This window comes from Notamacropus eugenii, chromosome 5 (assembly GCF_028372415.1).
Source record: "Notamacropus eugenii isolate mMacEug1 chromosome 5, mMacEug1.pri_v2, whole genome shotgun sequence".
Taxonomy (NCBI): domain Eukaryota; kingdom Metazoa; phylum Chordata; class Mammalia; order Diprotodontia; family Macropodidae; genus Notamacropus; species Notamacropus eugenii.
In genome coordinates, this window is record NC_092876.1 from 372,955,948 (window position 1) to 372,976,916 (window position 20,969).

A 20,969-nucleotide genomic window follows, 5' to 3' on the forward strand; every position below is an offset into this window, starting at 1 on the left:
TTTGTGTCTGTACTAAATTTGACAACACACTAAAACTGCCTAAATATCAATACCACTACTTCTGCAGGACAAGTGTTCAGTTATTTAACTAAGCAATAGGCTCCTTATTCTTAATCGTATGCAGCAAACACACGCAATTTGATGCTCTTTTTGTAATACACTACTTCCATTACCTTCAAAATTAATGAAAAAAATTTCCTACTTTTAAAATAGACTGTGGTGAAAGGAGCAGACCATGGCATAGCTAATTAATTCATTTTCATAATCATAACAATTGGTACTGATCATTGTTGCTGGATGCATCATGTGTACTCCTACTTTTGCCTTACTCCCCTTCATTCTTAAAGATGAACAAAATGAATTTATCAGTTGAGGCAAGACTTATTTCAAATCAACTTAATCAGCAAACTTAAGGCAGTGGGAAAAAGAGGAGATTTGGAGGCAGATTAACCCAGTTTGCCTACATATTACCTGTGTGGACTTGGGTAAATAACCTCTTAGGCCCTCAGTTTCCTCCTGTGTAAAATTTGAGGACTAGATTAGATGATCTCTAAGGTAATTTCTAGTCCTTTAACTGAATAGGTGGCCATATTAAGAAGGTAGAGAGTCACTAAAATAACTCACTGTTTACTAAACATTGAAAGAATTCAAAATTTTATTAAGAATCAATGATGGGTTTAGCACCAGAAGGAACTTACAGGTAAGTGTACTCCGAACCCCATCATTTTATAGATCAGGAACTCAATCCCAGGAGGTAATGATTTGACCAAGCCCATAAAAGTAGTAGATGGCAAAGTGAGGAACGGAACCCGGGTCCATTCCAAGTCCTATTGCAATTCCTTTGTATCTTCTGCTCTCCTTCCCCATTCTCATTCTTTCCCTCAGCAAAGATGCTCCTACTTCAAAGGAGCTTGTAAGAGCCTTGAAGGGTCCAACTCCTTTTTTCTTTATAGAAGAGGTAACTGAAGCACAAAGAGTTTAAATATCCTGCCCAAAGTCATAGCTGGATAAGAACCTAAATCTCTTTACTTTTATTCCTCATTTTTTTTTACCTTTTTTCTTTTTTTTTTTATGGATTGGAACTATGCTTCCATATGGAATAGTTGGTGGAAAGGGTTCCAAATGAGCAACTTCCTCTCCAAATGCAGCAGAGCACATTCTCTGTAATTTAGGGTCTTAGAGTGTTGTCCATGTCACTGAGAAATTAAGTGATTTATTTGCTCAGAGAAACTCTGGGGGTCTTTCCCTCCCAGATTGATTATTATTTTTTGCACTTAATAGTATTTAATTTTTCTAATTAAATGGAAAGATAGTTTTTAACATTTATTTTTGTAAGATTTTGAGTTCCAAATTTTTCTCCCTTCCCTCCATTCCCTTTCCTCTGCCCACATGCCTTCCCTATCCCCAAGAAAGCAAGCAATCTGATATAGGTTATACATATACAATCATGTTAAACATATTTCCACACTAGTTATATTGTGAAAGAAGAATTAGAACAAAAGGGAAAAACATGAGAAAGAAAAAACAAAACAAAACAAGTGAAAATAATATGCTTTGATCTGCATTCAGACTCCATAGTTCTTTCTCTAGATGTGAATAGCATTTTCCATCACGAATCTTTTGAAATTGTGTTGGATCATTGCATTACTGAGAAAAGTTAAGTCGACCATAGTTGACCATAATTGACCATTGTACAATGTTGCTGTTACTGTGTACAGTGTTCTCCTGGTTCTGCTCATCCACTCAGCATCTGTTCATGTAAGTCCTTCTAGATTTTTCTGAAATCCACCTACTTATCATTTTAGTATTGCATTACATTCATATACCACAACTTGTTTAGCCATTCCCCAATTGATGGGCAGGCTCTCAATTTCCAATTCTTTGCTACCACAAAAAGAGCTGCTATAAATATTTTTGTACATGTAGGTCATTTCTCCTTTTTTATGCTTTCTTTGGGGCACAGACCTAGTGGTAGTATTGCTGGATCTTGCCCTTTGGGCATAGTTCCAGATTGCTCTCCAAAATGGTTAGATTGGTTCACAACTCCACCACAATGCATTAGTGTCCCAGTTATTCCACATCTTCTCCAATATTTATCATTTTCCTTTTCTGTCATGTTAGCCAATCTGATAGTTTTGATGTGGCATCTCAGAATTGTTTTAACTTGCATTTCTCTAATCAATAGTGATTTAAAACATTTTTTCATATGACTACAGATAGCTTTAATTTCTTCATCTGAAAACTGCCTGTTCATATCCTTTGACCATTTATCAAATGGGGAATGACTTGTATATTTATAAATTTGACTCAGATCTCTATGTATTTGAGAAATGAGGCCTTTATCAGAAACAATGGCTGTAAAAATTGTTTCCCACATTTCTCCATTCTTTCTAATCTTGGTTGCATTGGTTTTGTTTGTGCAAAAACTTTTTAATGTAATCAGAATTATCCATTTTTCATTTCATAATGTTCTTATCTCTTGTTAGATCATAAATTCTTCCCTTCTCCATGTATCTAACAGGTAAACAATTCCTTGCTCTCCTATTTTGCTTATGGCATCACCCTTTATATGTAAATCCTGTACATTTCAACCTTATCTTGATATATGGTATGAGATGATCTATACCTAGTTACTGCCATACTATTTTACAGTTTTCCCAACAGTTTTTTGTTACATAGTGAGTTCTTGTCCCAGAAACTGGAGTTTTTGGATTACTATATTATAGTAGATTACTATAGTCATTGACTACGTTGTCTTATGTACCTAACCTATTCCACTCCTCCACCATTATATCTTAGCCAGTACCAAATAATTTTGATGATTGCTGCTTTATGATATAGTTCTATATCTGGTATAGCCAGACTTCCTTTGCAATTTTTTCATTAATTCCCTCGATATTCTTGATCTTTTGTTCTTCCAGATGAATCTTATTATTACTTTTTCTAGCTCTATAAAATAATTTTTGGTAGTTTGATTGGTATAGCCCTGAATAAGTAAACTATTTTAGGTAAATTGTCATTTTTACTATATTAGCTCAGTCTATCCATTGGCAACTGGAATTTTTCAGTTGTTTAGATCTGACTTTATTTGTGTGAAAAGTGTTCTGTAGTTGCATTCATATAGTTCCTGAATTTGTCTTACAGGTAGACTCCCAAATATTCTACATCATCTAGAATCATTTTTAATGGATTTTTTTTCTATCTCTTGCTGCTGGACTTTGTTGGTAATATTTAGAAATGCTGATGGTTTATGTTTGTATATGCTGATGATTTACTTTGTATCCTGCAACTTTGCTAAGGTTGTTAATTGTTTCAAGTAGTTTTTTAGTTGATTCTCTAGGATTCCGTAAGTATACCATCATATCTGCAAAAAGTGATACTTTTGTTTCCTCGTTGCCTATTCCAATTTCTTTAATTTTTTTTCTTTTCTTATTGCTATAGCTAACATTTCTAGGATAATATTGAACAATAGTGGTGATAATGGGCATCCTTGTTTCATGCCTGATCTTGTAGGGAATGCTTGTAGCTTATGCCCATTACATAAATGGTTTTAGACAGATGGTTTTAGACAGATACTGCTCATCATTTTAAGGAAAACTCCATTTATTCCTATGGTCTCTACTGTTTTTAACAGAAATGGATAACGTATTTTGTCAAAAAATTTTTGTGCATCTATTGAGATAACCATATAATTTCTGTTAGTTTTGTTATTGATATGGTCAGTTATGTTGATAATTTTCCTAATATTGAATCAGCCTTGTGGTCTTGGTATAAATTCCACCTGGTCATAGTGTATTATCCTTGTGATAAATTGCTGTAATTTCTTTACTAATAGTTTATTCAAAATTTTTGCATCAATATTCATTAGGGAAATCTATAATTTCTTCCTCTGTTTTTACCCTCCCCAGTTTAGATATCAGCATCATATTTGTGTCCTAAAAGAAATTTGGTAGGACTCCTTCTTCACCTGTTTTTCCAAATAGTTTTTATAGTATTGGAATTAATTGTTCTTTAAATGTTAGTCGAATTTACTTGTAAATCCATCTGGTCCTGGATATTTTTTCTTAGGAAATTCATTGATGGCTTGTTCAATTTATTTTTCTAAAAGAGATTATATAAGTATTTTATTTCCTCTTCTGTTAATCTGGGCAATTTATATTTTTGTAAATATTCATCCATTTCACTTAGGTTGTCAGGTTTATTGACATGTAATTGGGCAAAATAGCCCTTAATTATTGTTGTAGTCTTCTCTTCATTGGTGGTGAATTTCACCCTTTTCATTTTTTGATACTTGTAATTTTTCTTTCTTTTTTTTAAAACCAAATTAACCAAAGGTTTAGCTATTTAATTTTTTTTTTTCATAAAACCAGGTCTTAGTTTCATTTACTAGTTCTGCAGTTTTCTGCTTTCAATTTCATTAATCTCTCATTTGATTTTCAGACTTTCTAATTTGGTATTTAATTGGAGTTCTTAATTTGTTCTTTTTCTAGCTTTTTAACTGCATGCCCAATTGATTGATCTCCCCTTTATTTTATTCATGTAAGCATTTACAGATACAAAATTTCCCGTAAGAACTGTTTTGGCTGCATGCTATAAGTTTTGATAGGTTGTCTCATTATTGTCATTTTCTTGGATGAAATTATTGATTGTTTCTATTCATTCTTTAGGATTGTATTATTTCATTTCCAATTAATTTTTAGTCTTTGTTTCCATCGCCTCTTATTACACATACTCATGATCTAAAAAGGATACATTTAATCTTTCTGCATTGATTGTGACATTTTTATGCCCTAATATATGGTCAGTTTCTGTATAGGTGCTATGTACCACTGAGAAAAAGATATATTCTTTTCTATCCCCATTCAATTTTCTCCAGAGGCCTATCATATTTAACTTTTCTAAAATTGTATTCATCTCCTAAATTTTTTTCTTGTTTGTTTTGTGGTTAGATTTATCTAATTCTGAAAGGGCACACTTAGTATAGTTTTGCTCTCTATTTCTTCTTGTAACTTATTTAACTATTTTAAGAATTTGGATGCTATACCATTTGGTACATATTTGTTTAGTATTGATATTACTTGGTACCTTTTAGCATGATGTAGTTTCCTTCCTTATCTGTTTTAATTAGATCTATTTTTGCTTTTACTTTGCTTGAGATCAGACTTGCTACCACTGTTTTTTTTTTTTACTTCAGCCTAACCACAATATCTTCTGCTCCAGCCTTTTACCTTTACTCTGTGTGTATTTCTGTTTCAAATGTGTTTCTTGTAAACAATGTATTGTAGGATTCTGATTTTTAATCCACTCTGTTACCCAGTTCCATTTTATGAGAATTCATCCCATTCACACTCACAGTTATGATTACTAACTGTGTATTTCCCTCCATCCTACTTTTCCCCCATTTATACTTTTCTTTCTCCTTTCACCTTGTCCCTTTTCACCAGTGTTTTGCTTCTGACCACCACTTCCTTCAATCTGCCCTCCCTTGTATAGCTCCCTTTCCTCTCCCTTTTCCCCTCCTACTTCCATATAGGGTAGGCTAAATGTGTGTACCCAACTGAGTGTGTATGTTTCCCCTTGAGTCAAATCTGATGAGAGTAAGGTTCAAACAGTGTTCACCCCCTCCCTTCTTTCCCTCTACTGTAATAGGTCTTTTGAGCCTGTTCATGTGATATAATTTGCTCTATTCTGCTTCCTCAGTTCCTCTTCTCCCAGTATAATTTTTTTTCACCCTTAATTTTCATTATATCATCACTTCAAAATCTATATACATTCCTTGTAACTGCCCTAATAGAAATATAGTTCTCAAGAGTTATAAATATAATCTTCCCATGTAAGGATATAAACAATTTAATCTTATTAAATATTTTTGTTTCTCTTTCCTGTTTACCTTTTTATGCTTCACTTGAGTCTTATATTTGAAGACTGAATTTTCAGTTTAGCTCTGGTCTTTTCATCAGGAAAGTTTGAAAGTCCTCTATTTCATTGAATTTTCCCCTGAAAGATTATGCTCAATTTTTCTGGGTAGTTGATTCTTGCTTGCAATTCAAGCTCCTTTGCCTTTTGGAATATCATATTTCAAGCCCTCTGATCCTTTAATGTAGAAGCTGCTAAGTCCTGTGTAATCTTGACTGTGGCTCCTTGATATTCAATTTTTTCCTTTCTGTCTGCTTCCAGTATTTTCTCCTTTACTTTTTCCTTCACTTCTCTTTCATAATTCTGGAATTTGACTGTAATATTCCTTGGAATTTTCATTTTGGGATCTCTTTCAGGAGGTCATAAGTAGATTCAATTACTATCTTACCCTCCATTTCAAGGATACCAGGGCAGTTTTCCTTGACACTTTTTGAAAGATGCTATCCAGTCTCTTTTTTTGATCATGACTTTCAGGTAGTCCAATAATTCTTAAATTTTCTGTCCTAGATCTATTTTCTAGGTCGGTTGTTTTTCCAATGAGATATTTTACATTTTTTTCTATTTTTTAATGTTGTTTCACTGATTTTTGATATCTCAGAGTCATTAGCTTCCACTTGCCCAATTCTAATTTTTAAGAAATTATTTTCTTCAGTTGGCTTTTGTTTAGTCTTCCTTTGTACTTCCTCTCCTAAGCTGCTGACTTTTTCTTTCATAATTCTTCTGCATATCTCCTGTTTCCTTTCCCACTACCTCTCTTACTTGATTTTTAAAACCTTTTTTGAGACCAATTCACATCCTCATTTGAAGCTTCACATGTAGGAATTTTGACATTGTTGTCCTCTTCTGGGTTTGTGTTTTGATCTTCCCTGTCACTATAGTAGGTTTCTATGGTGAGGGCTTTTTTGGCTTTTTGCTCATTTTAAAAAGTTGAGCTCTACACAGCAGGCATGGTTCCCAGCCTCTTGTGCTGGGGGCAGGGGCCTGGTCACTGGCTTTACAAGCAGGGGCCTCAGGTGCTGATGGTTTGCCCACCGTGCCAGGGTGTCCCAGCCTAGTTGTGCCTGCTGTGCCGGGGTTGCAGGGCTAACAATTTGCCTTCTGTGCTGGGGCTCAAGGTCTCACAGATGGCCTGCTGTGACACTAGCCTGCTCAGCCAGGATGTAGGAGCCTACATTGCTGATCTCTGCTGTGACTAAGAGCCTTTTGCTGGCTTACCTGGATACCATCTGCATTGAGTTGCGCTCACCTTTTACTCCAGTGAAGCAGACCTTTCCTGAAGACCTTCTAAGTTATCCTGAACTGGAAAATTGTTTCACTCTGTCTTTTTGTTCATTCTGTCACTTCAGAATTCATTTAGAGTCTTGATTAGTGTTGTTTCTAAGGGAAACTGGGGAGAGCTCAGGCAACTTCTTGGTTTTTCTTCTGTTTTTCATCTTGGCTCCACCTCTGATTGATTATTTTATGAAAGCAAACCAGACCATCTTTGACTCAATTCTTACCTATCCTTTAATTGTTGAATGGGTATTGCCTCCAGTAAATTGAAACCTGGGAAAGCCTTAGCTTGAAAAGGCCAAAGTCTCCCACTGCATCTGGGGCCATCTCCAGTCATTCTGACCTACGTCTTGCCGCTGGACTCCTGTGACTATGGAGGAGAGAGTGAGACTGATGATTTTGCACAACCTCACTTAAATCCAATTCACTTGCAAGTCGGGACATCATTCGCCTGATGTTATTGGTCTCTTTTGAGAATGAAAGACAACAACAATTAGACTGCCAGTATGTGGTGTCAGAAACCAATTCTTGATTTAGAAGCCATTTCTCCATACACTATAACATATGTCTCTTGATTTACTATATGATACAATTTTAAAATAAAAATGTACATATCTCCATGGATCCATTTTGGAATCTTAAATTGAATTTGTAACTTTGTTAATGTGTAAATATAGAGACCTGGGTTCTTTAAATTTTTGTCCTGAATTAAATTTATAGATATACAATTTTTTTTACTAGTCTTGTTTTTTTTTCAATAAATGGCAGGAATTGATTACTTGAAGTAGACATCTTTCCTTTCTACTAACTATCAATTGGCAGAAGTATGGATAAATGTATTTTGAAAGCTGGAGTCATAGTCAATGCCATCACTGATTTGTGATAAAAAAGGAATGATGACCTCTCTTAATAAAAGCACTAAGACTTCATGGAGGAGAACATGGGGAGAAGCTGTGTAACGCTGGGAAAATCATTTAACCCTGTTCACCTCAGTTCCTCATCTGTAAAATGAGCTGGAGGAGATGGCACACCATTCCAGTATCTTTGCCAAGAAAACCCCAAAATGGGGTCATGAAGAGCAGAAACCACTGAAACAACAATGATCGAAGGTGTTAGAAGGCTGAAAAGGTAAGGAAGAAAGGGGTCAGCTTACAAGATTCTTTTGAAGCCAAAAATCCCTGGAGTTAATAGGGAGCCACTGGAGATTGATGAATAGCAATGATGACATGGTCAAACCTGTACTTTTAGGAAGATTAGTTTGACAGCTGAGGGGAGGATGTCCTGAAGAGGGAAGGGATGGACTTGAGGTCCCTTAAATTCCAATAACAATTATTATCAATTTCTTGAATAGGTCCCTGCAGTGGCTTCTCCACCCACTTCTTGTCTTTTTGGTAGGAAGATATTCACTGCCATTGTAAAGAGTTTTTGTTTCTTTATTTTCAATTGATAAATCAGCAGCCTTGACCAAAAAAAAAAAAGAAAGAAAGATCAATTGTAAAATGTGAAAGGAGCTTAGTTCTTCCACACATACTTTGAGAAGTACCTAAAAAGTGGAATCAGATAAAAAATATTTAGCATTTACTATAGTATTTTAAGGTTTATAAAGCACTTTTAAAATATTATGATTTTATCCTCATAGCTACCCTGGAAGGTAATTCTATTATCATACCTACTTTATAGATTAGGAAGCTGAGGCTAGAGGATGTTAAATATCTTGTCCAGAATCACACAACTGCTTAGTGTCTGAGGCAAGAATCATACTTAAGTTTTCTGTTCCCATATCTCATACTCAATCCACTGAGCCAAATAGAAACAATAGTAAACACTTTCATCCAGCCTAGGACTCAAATGGTCAACCAGGCAGATGCCTTCTAACATTGGGTCAGGGAATCAAAGATTTTGATTCAGAAGGGCCTTCAGTAGAAATCTAGTTCAACCCATATATGATTGGGATCTCTACTCTACAATCCTGAAGAAATGGTCTTTCAGCTTCTTCATAAAACCCCCCAAGAAGGGGAAACAGAAACAATAAAGGGAATCTACAACATCTAGAGGCAGATAATTACATTTTTGAACAGCTGATATTGTTGGGAAGTTTTTCCTGACATCAAACCCAAGTTTTCATTTTTATAACTTATACTCTGTGTATAATTTATAGCCCTTTGAGGCAAAACAAAGGCCTAATCCCTCATCCACAGAGTAGCTGCCTTCAAATTCTTGAAAGCAATTATTATATCTTCCTTGAGAGTTCACGTCTCCAGGTCAACCAGCTCTTGTTCTTTCAACTGATGCTCATGATAGGGACTCAAAGTCTTTCTTCATTCTGGTTTACTTCCTCTAAATATTTTCTATCTTGTTGATATCCTTCCTCAACTGTGGCACCAGAACTAAATACAGAACCCCAAATGAGGCTGACAAGGGCATAGTACAGTGTAACTATCACTTCTTTATTCCTGTGAGCTACAGCTCTCAATGCAGAGCAAGATGGTTGTCATATCAAAGTGATGATTAAAACTTGCAGTCCACTAAACCCACAGATCTTTCTCAGAACTGTTTTCTAAGAATGCCTAACTCATTTTATACTTTTAAGTTGTTTTTTTTGTACCCAAGAGTCTTAAGACTTTGCATCTTGTTATATTCTATCCAGTAAAGATCCTGTCATTTTGTTGATGGTGTTGTTCAGTCATTTGTTGTATCTGACTCTCTGTGACCCCATGTGAGGTTTTCTTTGCAAAGATGATGGAGTGGTTTGACATTTCCTTCTCCAGCTCATTTTACAGATGAGGAAACTGAGGACTCTGTCAACCAATGTGTTACCTCTTCCAACTTGGTGTCAACTGCCCATATTATAAGTCTGCCACCTATCCCTTTATTCACGTCATTGATAAAAATGTCAAACACCCTAGGCTTAGGCATAGATCTCAGGTCTCCACTAGAAAACTCCTGTTTTGTGGTTTGTTTTTTTTTTAACAATTACTCTTTGATTTTGGCTGAGGAACCAATTCTGAATCCATCTAATTGTATTCTCATCTAATCCATATCTCCTCATCTTCTCCACAAGAATGGTATGAGATAATCCAAAGCTTTGCTAAAACCTTTTGGTAACTATATCCACAGCATTTCCCTTATCTAGTAGTTTAGCAAACCTGCCAAAAAGGAAATGAGATTAGTCTGGCATGACTTGCCTTTGGAAAAGTCATCACCAGAACAGGAAAAGAGGATGGAAATTTGCCACTACTCTGACAGGAAACATTACAAGGGGATTGGAAACTTGTAACTCTCTAATGGATGATTTACAAGGGGTTCATATTCCAGCAATGCCCTAACTCCTGATGAATCAGGAGACTGAAGAAACACAGAAGTCTGTAAGGAGAAGTCTGAAGCTCGACAGAATCCCAAATGAAGATTCACCAAAGGAGGTGGAAGCCAGCAGCTGGAATCTGTGAAAGAAATGTCAGGACCAAAAGGGTCTAACCACCCCAATCCAAGATTGTGGGAGGTGGTAGAGCCTGGTTCTGATACAAAATTCCCAATTAGGAATTAAGGATGAGTAAGTTAATGTAGACAAATAAAGAGCTACTATGGGAAAAAGATACTCAAGAAACATATCTGTAGATCATACAGTAAGAACAAGCAGTGCCTCTGAAAAAGAAGAAAAAAATGTCTTGATCATGAGGACTCATAGACACAAGTATGGTTGAAAGAAATGAAGCAAAAGACAAAAAATGTACTTATAAGTAAAAGAAACATTCTTCATAAAAAATTGGAAGAATAAATAACTTCAAATTGAAAGTGGGGAAAATGTTATACAAGTAAGAGAACTCCCTGAAAATTGTAAAGAAGCAATCAGAACTCCAAGATTCCAGGAGAAAAAGGAAGATTAAAATAAAATTAAAAGACTGGGAAAATGTAAGTTATCTAACTATAAAAAAACAACCGAGAAACATGTTAAGCAGAGATAATTTAAGAATCACTATATTCCCTGAGAAAGAAAATTGAAAGCAAAAAAAAGTCATATTGATAAAGCTGAGATATGGTTTTAAAAAAACTAGTAAGACATAAATCATTAGGTAGTTTGATTTCTTGTAAGTGAGGGAAAAAATTGTTAACATAAAAAAATGAAAAAATTTACAGTAAATGAAAAGAAAATAAAGGAAATTGACAAACTAATTCAAATTTATGCCAATGAAGCAGATAGGTTAAATTAAATGTGAATTTACAAAAATAAAAATATCCAGATGAACAGAATAAGAAATAGAGAACTTAAAATAATAAACTCATCTCATAAACTGAAAATGAATAAGCCACAAAATCCAGGACCACATGGATTTACAAGTGAATTCTATCAAACATATTTAAGAAAAATTACTTTTAATTTTACATAAACTACCAAAAAACAAGGAAAAGGGGATCCTATCAAATTACTTCTATGAAACAGATATAGTCATGATACTTAAATCAGGGACACACAGTAGAGAAAGCAAACTATAGATTAATACCATTTATGAATATTAATGAATAGAATAGTAGCAAAGAGGATATAATGAGATATCAACAAGACTATGCACTATGACCAGATTGAATTTATAGGGATTTAGGTCAGTTCAGTTATTAGGAAACTATAAATTAAATTGAAATATTAATAACAAAAGACAACATCCATTTCTGTTAAAATCATTAAAAAGCATAAGAATATAAATGACCTTTCTCTAAAGTAAAAAGTATGTATCTAAATCCATAAGCCCATATTACTTGTACCAGGGAAAGACTAGAGGCCTTTGCAACAAATCATGGACAAAATAAGGATGCCCATTATTACAACTGTTGTTTGATAATAGTTCTAGAAGACAAGAAAATTAATTGAAGCAAAAAATCAAAATTATTTCTTTTTTTGTATATCTTATAGATTTAACTAAAAATTAACCAAAGTGAGTAACTTAAACAGAGAAGCAGAATAGAAAATAAACTCACATATATTACTAGTATTTCTGTATATCATCAACAAAATTCAGCAAAAAGAGATAGAGAGAAAATCCATTAATTAATTACAGAATGTTTGAGAGTTCACTTACATATAGGAATTACAAGAATCCAATTACAAAACATTATTTTAAAAAAACTTTTATTTTTAAAATACATTTTTATTGATATCTTTTGTTTTTTACATCACCAGTTTCCCCCAGTATCCCCCTTCCTAACCCTTCCAGAAAGCCATCTGATACAACAAATATTTTAAAAGAAATAATATGTGTTATCAGCGAAGATCCATTTTCTCACTCTCTCATCCTATTTCTTCTCTCCTTCACAACTGAGAACATGTTTAGTGAGTCAAAACAAATTTCCACATTGGCCATACCACACCCCCTGCCCCATTTTTTTTTTTTTGTCTCATTCAGCATTCTGAGTCCTTCACCTCTTTATCAGAAGGGAATAACATGTTTCATCATTTGTCCTCTGAAGAATTCATCACAATAATATTCTATCATGTATATAGTTCAGCCATTCTCCAATATGGGGGCACTCCTTCAGATTCCCATCCTTAGCCACCTCAAAAAGAGATACAAATATTTTTGTACACCCTTGTTTGTTTTGCTTATGACTCGTCTCCCCCTTATTTTGCTCTCTAATTCCATTTCCTTCCCCCCCTCCCCACATCTCCTCCTTATTTTCCTTTTGAGTGAAATGTTTTTTGTACCCAATTGTGTGAATGTGTAACTTCTTTTGACCAGTTCAGATGTGAGTTAGATTCAAGTATCAGTCAAATCTCTGCCACTTCTTCCTTGGTGCATCTGTGATATGCACCCTATGTGACATAATCTTCCCTAGCTTTCCTTTCCTTTCCCTGTAATACATTCCTCTTCCCCCTTCTTTTCATTCTTAAAGACCATCAATACATAACAGAACTACTTCTAGTTGGATCCCTGATGATGATAGGATCCAGAGGGGACACATGTATCATCCCCCCATATTTTAATGTGAACTGTTTATTTTTCATCAGTCCTTTATCATTGCTCATTAATGTTTACCTTTTGCTTCTCTTCACTCGTGTTTGAACATCAAAGTTTATTCACAGCTCTGGTCTTTTTTATAAGGAATGCTTGGAAGTATTTGTATATCCTTTTTAAAAATATTTTAATATATTTTTTATCCTCTATTTCATTAAAAATCCATTTTTTTCTCCTGTTGCATTACATTGTTTTGCTGGATGTTACTCTTGACTGTAAACCCATTCTCTTTATCTTCTGGAATACTGATTCCAAGTTCTTTAGGCTTTCCTGAAGTGACTACTAAATTGTGTGTGATCTTGACTGCTGGCTCCTTGGTACTTGAATTCTTTCTATTTGGCTGCCTGCAGTATATTTTCTTTGACCTGGAAGCTCTGGATTTTGGTTATGATGTTCCCAGGAATTTTCATTTGGGAGTTTCTTTTAGGAGGTGACAGGTAGATTCTATCTTCACTTTGCCCTCTGGTTCTAAGAGACTTGGGTAGTTCTATTTTAAGATTTCTTAAAAGAAGATATTTAGATTCTTTTTTTTTTTTTTGGCACCATGGCATTCAGATAGATCAGTGATTCTGAAATGTTTTCTGTTCAATCTTTTCTCCAGTTCAGTTGTTTTTGCTGAGATACTTTGTATTTTCTTCTATTTTTTCCAGCTGTTTGACTTTGTTTTAATATTTCTTGCTACCCTCTGAAATCATTGGCTTCTCCTTGGTCCATTCCAATTTTTAGGAAATTTGTTCCTTGGGCAAGGTTTTATGCCTATTGTGCCATGCTTAATTTTTTTCCAGTTCTTTCTTCCATAGCTCCCATTTCTTTTCCATTTTTTTCCTCAAGCACTTTTATTCCATTTCTGAAAACATTAATTTTAAACTTATTTTTAACTCCTTGCTTTATCTCTTCCAGGAATTCTATTTGAATTTGTGCCCAAACTGAGTTTTACTCTGAGGAAACGCTTGTAGATGTTTTTCAGTCATTCTCTTATGGATTTGTGTCTTGAATGTCTCTGCTACCTTGCTCATTATGCTGTGATAATATTTTCATTTACTCATTTTTCTAGCCTACCTCCTAACTTTGCACTTGATGTCAGGCTTGAGCTGTGCCACACTTCTAGAGGGAAGGTTTAGGCTGGTCCTGTTGCTGCCTTCTTAGGACATTGACTGTTGTTATTCTAGGATTTCACAGACAACTTGAGGACTTACAAGTTTCCAGAGTTCCCAAAGGTGTCTCTGTCAGGGAAAAGTCTGATTTCTGCGCCTCTAGCCTGAAGTTTGCAAGTTCCTGACCTGGGTTTGGGTCTGTCAGGCTCAGCGTTGTTGGACTCTGCCCCTTTCTGCCAACTGGAAAGCTCTGATGGTTCAAAGTGGCAGATTTGTAGGCTCCAACTTGTTTTGGATTCCCTGCTTTATGTTATTCCTGGTTATTCCCTGGTTATTCCTTTACAAACTGGGTTCAATGCTAGGAGTAAGTTAGGCCCTGCTCTGAGCTTGGAGTCTAAATCAATGCTGCTGCTGGCTTCTGAACTTCTTTCAATCACCATACCTCCCCCTACCCCGAGCTGGGAAAGGTGTGCGTAGTTCTTTCCCCTCTAATCTGCAATTTAGGACTGGTTAGTGGGAAACAAAACTATCAGTTGGCACCTGTCCCCACTGCAATGCCCCAGTATGAGTCTGGGAACTCCTTTGTGTCGGTGTGCAGCCTCTCCCTAGGCACTGCAGTACTCTGTCCACTGGCTGTTCTTGCTCCAAATCTGTTTGCAGTTTCTGTGGATCTTTCTCTCTGTGCTGATTTGGGCTGGACAGAAGATTCACTGCGACCTTTTCTGGATTTCACCATTAAGATCTGGTCTGGTAAAAACTAATAAGATAAAAAATTATATATTTTTACATATTATTTATATTATATATTATATGTAATACTAACAATATTAATACGATTAATTAATAAGTTTAATATTAACAATAATATAATGATAAAATATATATAATATACAAAGTATAATATATTATATATATTTTGAAAAAAACATAACCCACCACAATACATTGAAAGAATCTGAAAATATGTGCAATGCACAACATTTGTGGATCTCCCACCCCTGAAAAGGGGTGGGAACATTTTCTTTAATTTATTCTTTCAAGCAATGCCCGTTCTTTATAATTTTGCAACATTTGCTTTTGATTTATTTGTGTGTATGGTTGTTCTTTCCATTTACATTGTCACAATCATTGTATGTATAACTTTCTTGATTCTGCTGACTCCATTTTGCTTCAGTTCATATAGATCTTTACATGTACTTCTCTGTATCAATTCTTACAGCCCAGTAATATTCAATTATATCACATACTACAGTTTCCTTTACTATGGACATCTTGTTTCCAAGTTTTTGCTCTCACAAAAAGTACAGTTATAAATATTTTGATATCAAAATATTTTATAGTAGAAAAAGTGGATTTTTTTCATGGATGCTTAGCAGTACCAGATCTCACTAAAAAAAAAATAGTATTAGCTTTTTTAAAAAGTTGTTGAACAGTGGAACAGATTAGGTACACATGATCCAAAAGAAATCCAGAACCCCAATTACGGGGAGTAAGGATTCATGATTTGACAAAAAACTCCTAGAAAGGTAGTCTAGGAGAAATTAGGTTTAATATCCTATTCCATGTAATAAGTTTTGAATGGATATGTGATCTAGATATGTCACCTCATAAATAAAGGAGCAAGGAAGACAAAAATCAGAATTATGGATAATTGAAGAACTCGTGACCAAACATAGAGAAAAGAGATCACAGGAGAGAAATTGGGAAATTCTGACAAATCTGAAAACTTTAGCCCAAATAAAACTAAGACAGTTAAAATGAAAAGGATAAGGGTGAACTGGGAAATCTTTGTTCAGCAAGTTTCTCTGATCTCCTGTCCAGGATACATAAGGAATACACACGAGAAGAGTCATTTGCCAATACAATAGATAAATTGTCAAAGGATATGAACAGGCAGTTCTCCAAGGGAGAAATCCAACTAATGGGCAGTCATAAAAAAATCATCCAAATCTATTAATAAGAGAAACATAAATTAAGACAACTCTAAAGTTTCACATCAAACCCAACAGATTGGCAAAGATGATAAAAATGAAAAAATTACATTTGTTGAAGGCACTGTGGGAAGGAAGACAGGCATACTGGTGAAGCGGTGAATTAATCCAGCCATTCTAGAAAGCAATTTGAAATTCTACTCCAAAAGTCATTAACCTGTGCATTCTCTCTTGACCCAGTGATAGCACTACTAACCATATATCCCAAAGAAATCAAAGAAAGAAAAGGACATTTATGAACAAAGTATTTGTAGTAGTACTTTTTGTTGTAGCAAGGAACTGCAAAGTAAAGGAGTGCCTTAGCCAACTGGAGAATGACTAACAAATTATGGGATATGAATGTTACAGAATATTTCTGTCTGTGAGAGATTATGAAAGGGGTAGATTCAAAAAAACCTTGGAAGACTTGTGTGAACTAATGCAATGAAAAGCGAGCAGCAGATTAATTTATATACTAACTACAAAATATAAAATAACTTTGAAAGACTTAAGAATTTTCATCAATCCAGTGACCAACCATAACTTGAGAACTGATGCAGTATGCTTACACCTCATAACAGAGAAGTGACAGAGTGACAGAGAAGTACAGAATAAGATATACATTTTCAAGTGGTCTATGATTTTTGGTTTTTTTTTTTATGTTTATGTGATTATTTGTTGCAGGGGAAGGCTTATTTTTAAGTAATGTGAAATAAAAGAAAAAATTTTAATGAAACATTTTTAAATGCACAGAAAGAACAGAAGGAAGTTCATAGGGAGGCAGAGACAAATAGAACAGCTTTGGAAACAATGTACTGAACGTGTCATTTTTTTAAAAATGAAAATGAAAATCTTAGGAAAAGAGACCATTGGTAACTTTGGAGAACAGTTTTAATCAACTGGTAGGCTCAGAAAATGGATTGTAAATGTTAAGTACATGAGAAATTAAGTGAAGGCAGCTAAAGTGAAAAGCTTTTTATAGGATTTTGGTTGTGAAAAGGAGGGAAAGCATAATTTAACATCTTTAAGGCAACAGCAGGGCCAGATAAAGGTTTGTTTTTTTTTATATTGGGGAAAAAGTCAATGGAGAATCTATGTACTGAAATCCATAGAAAGGAAGATCATAAAAATTGGAAGCTCCTGGAAGAGAAAAGGAGAGGACAACATCAAATCAAGGGCAAAAGGGGAGGGGATGGCCCTGTCATCTTGATCATCTTGTTCTCCAAGACTGAAAAAGGAGGAAAAAATGGAACATGAAGTTGAGGGGATCTGAGGTATAAAGTTGGGGCAAAGAATGAGTTCACTATAGAGTACTTCAATTTTCTTGGGAAAATTTGAAGTGAAATTCTCTTCTTCCAAGGAATTGGGAATGCAAAGGGAAGAAGGAAGAAAGTATGTTGCCTGAGATCTTGAAGAGATGCTTTGAAAAGCTCTATCAGGAGTCAATTAGGGAAGAATAAAAGATTAACATGAAGTAATGAAGGAGTCACTCGTGATTAGCTAAGCCATTTGTAGAAGCCAGAGGATGATTGTGTGATTTCATTCAGCAGCATTAAAGTAGGAGTACAAAAGGCAGGGGTGGGAATCTCTAAAAGAAGAATAAGGGTATGAACATCCTTGTGTGGGGCAGAAACAGAATTGAGATTCAAGTCAAGGGAACTGGGAACAAACCAACATGTTTGAGAATGTATCAACATGTATGTTGAAGTCCTCAAGCTAAAGGGAAGGCATAGGGCATGGGACACCTACTGAATATCTTGAGAAATGAGGAAACCTAGGAGTTGGTAGGTAACCACCACTTGGTATCTGGATAGACTGAATCTCAAAAGAAAGGTTGCTGTGATAGGAACAGGGAGAAAGTCTGGAAATGACAGTGGGGAGCAGGGAATATGAATACTTTTCTTGCCTTACTATGATGAGGTCAATGAGAGAAGGTGAAGAGATGAATTCTGTACTGGATGAAGTGGTGATTTAGTGTCCTTTGGGTGTCAGCTTTCCTTAATTATCAGATGGAAGAAATGTAAAAGAAGTCCTGTAAGAATGGTAGTTTGTTAACGGTAGAATGGAGGATTCCATAGGACATAAGGAGTGCAGAGCAGGTTAGGGACTAAAACATTGTGGCAAGAGTTTTAGATGTTTTAGTAGTTTCCAATGAAATACTCTGTGGTGATAACAAATTGTTCAACTTGGTCAATTCATTAAAACATGACCAAGTAATCCCAGGTTATAGGCTTAATTTCTTAGCTCTCTAAACCACAGTCAACTGTCTTACAAGTGCCACTGTTCACAAGCCAAGTGTGTACAGGAAGGCATAAAATGATTACCACTAATGAGGGGAAACTCAAAATCAAACAGCCTGCAAACTTCAGGATATTTGGGCCCTAATAATGGGTCAGTAACATCATCTTTGTATGGATAATATTGTTAAAATGCAACTTACTGAAACCAGGACTGTTTTATTTTTTGTTTTTGTATCCCCAGCACCTAGCACAGCATCTGGTGCTTAATAAATGCTTGTTGAAGGAGAATGATAAATGTTTATGTGGGAAAATTGGAACACTAATTCATGGGTGTTGTGAACTGACTCCACTATTCTGGAGAACAATTTTGGAACTATGCCCAAAGGGCTACAAAAATGTGTATACCCTTTGTGCTATATAAGAAATGATGGGCAGATGGACTTCAGAAATGCCTGGACTTATATAATGCTGAGTAAAGCGAGCAGCACCAGAACATTGTACACAGTAACAGCCGAATTGTGATGACTGACTTTGATAGACATAGTTCTCAGCAACGCCGGAATTTAAGACAACTTCAGAAGACCCATGATGGAAAATACTGTCCACGTCCAATGAAAGAACTATATAGTCTGAATATAGATCAAAGCATATTATTTGCTTTTTGTTGTTTTGTTTCTTCATTCTCGTGATTCCTCCCATTGGTTCTAATTCTTTACAACTAGACTAACGTGAAAATGTTTAATAGGTATATGTACAGCCTATATCAGATTGCACACCGTCTTGGGGAGGGAAAAAATTTAAAATTCAAAACCTTATGTAAGTGAATATTGAAGGCTAAAATTAAATAAATTTTTACAAATAAGAAAAATGCTTGTTGATAAATTATATGTTAAGGATATACCTCATTTTATTGATGACACAAATTGTTTTTTCTCAAGTCAGAATCTTCTAATTTTGTGAATCCACATTCCTTCTAACTTTGAAATATTTAGGATATTATTTCAGAAAAAGAGCATTTAAAATCAAAGAAAACACAACTCAAATCTTCCCACTAAAATCAGGATTTATTCAGGATAAAGTGCATCAAAAATTCATAATTAGGTAAGTCACCTGAAAGTATTGAGTGAATTTTTTTAAAAGAAAAATTACAAATGGCAATACTTGAATGAATCCCTGAGTCTGAAGATCACTAATGATTTATAATGGTTTGGAGAAATTAGCAGATGTTTAAGTAGAGATAATACGTGCTTTAAAAGCTTTCATTAATTATATATATTTCATCTGCTGTCATTTATCATGAGCTTATAATGAGTTTTAGTACAAGATACTACTGTTCTTGGTAACAAATTATGGATTATTTATCTTTATCATTTTAGGCTTTTCCTTAATTCAGGATGTGAAAATACCTGTTCATGAGATAACTTACCTTCTTCCTCATAATAAAATTACTGGGAATAATTAAATCTTTATTAATTTTTTAAGTAAAAACCCCTGCCAAAATGAAGCTGTAATTTTTAGTTACATATTTTTTTTTAATATTTTAAGGTTTTGCCTTATCAAAAGCAAAAAAGAAAAAAACCAAACAAAAAACCACCCTGCAAATTCCGTATCAGAATATTCTATCTAAAAATGTGAAAATTCAAGTCAATTTTATAACTAAGTGGCCACACTAATTACATATACAATTTTGCAAGTCACAGAGAACTTGTAACATTAAATTTAACTCCTTTGATTCCTTAAAATAATGCTTTAAACTTAAGAAAAGATCCTGAAAATATTCATTTACAAATGAGTATAAGAAAATGAAAACGCTGAATATAAAGTAACTATAATGTATCTTGATAAATGTTTCATTTCCATTTTAAAATCATTGAGACTTTAAAAAAAATCTCAAAAACTGTAATTAAGGGTTTCCATTTTGGAGAGGAGTGAAAATCTGACATCAGGTTCAAGCTGAACTTAATAGAGAAAATCATTTTTGCCAAAAGTGGCAGCCCTATCTAGATTTGTTCCATGCTATAAGCACTTATAACCCACAATACAAATAGATACCACCAATATTTTAGTATTTAAATATACTTGCCAAAAACCAATTTACCTTTTATATTACTCAATGCTAAATAGCTGCTGCCTTTGTTAATATTAATTCTTGTTCATATGTATTCATATTGGATCAAGTATTGTCACTCTAGCAGTCAGATTTGAGACAATCCCTCAATCTGGATCACAGATGGCAACCAGAAAACAAGGTGAAAAAATGCTTCACACCACTGAAAAATAATGGCTGCCCCATTATTTCTATAAATATGCTGCTACCCTTAAGGCCTACTAACTTGGAATTGTGCAAAAATAAAATTTACTGATTTAACAGTTGATTATCTTTTCCTTTTTTGGAAACCAAAAATTCTTTCTATATTATACTTAATGGGCAAAGAAAGTGCAGAGGAAAACCTATTGATAAAGACTGGAACA

At 34.6% G+C, this 20,969-nt stretch overlaps 1 long non-coding RNA gene across 2 annotated transcripts in view; it reads left to right on the forward strand.

The window, feature by feature from the left end:
* LOC140506745 (uncharacterized) overlaps positions 1 to 19,365 on the forward strand; it is a 33,821-nt gene extending 14,456 nt beyond the window's left edge. The window contains exon 4 of one of the 2 annotated variants that reach the window (XR_011968063.1): positions 18,739 to 19,365. This is a non-coding gene — a long non-coding RNA (uncharacterized lncRNA). Of the gene's footprint in view, positions 1 to 7,031; positions 7,794 to 18,738 lie in introns of those variants that run through there. The other variant, XR_011968064.1, reaches the window with a different exon arrangement.
* The last annotated feature ends 1,604 nt before the right edge of the window (positions 19,366 to 20,969 follow it).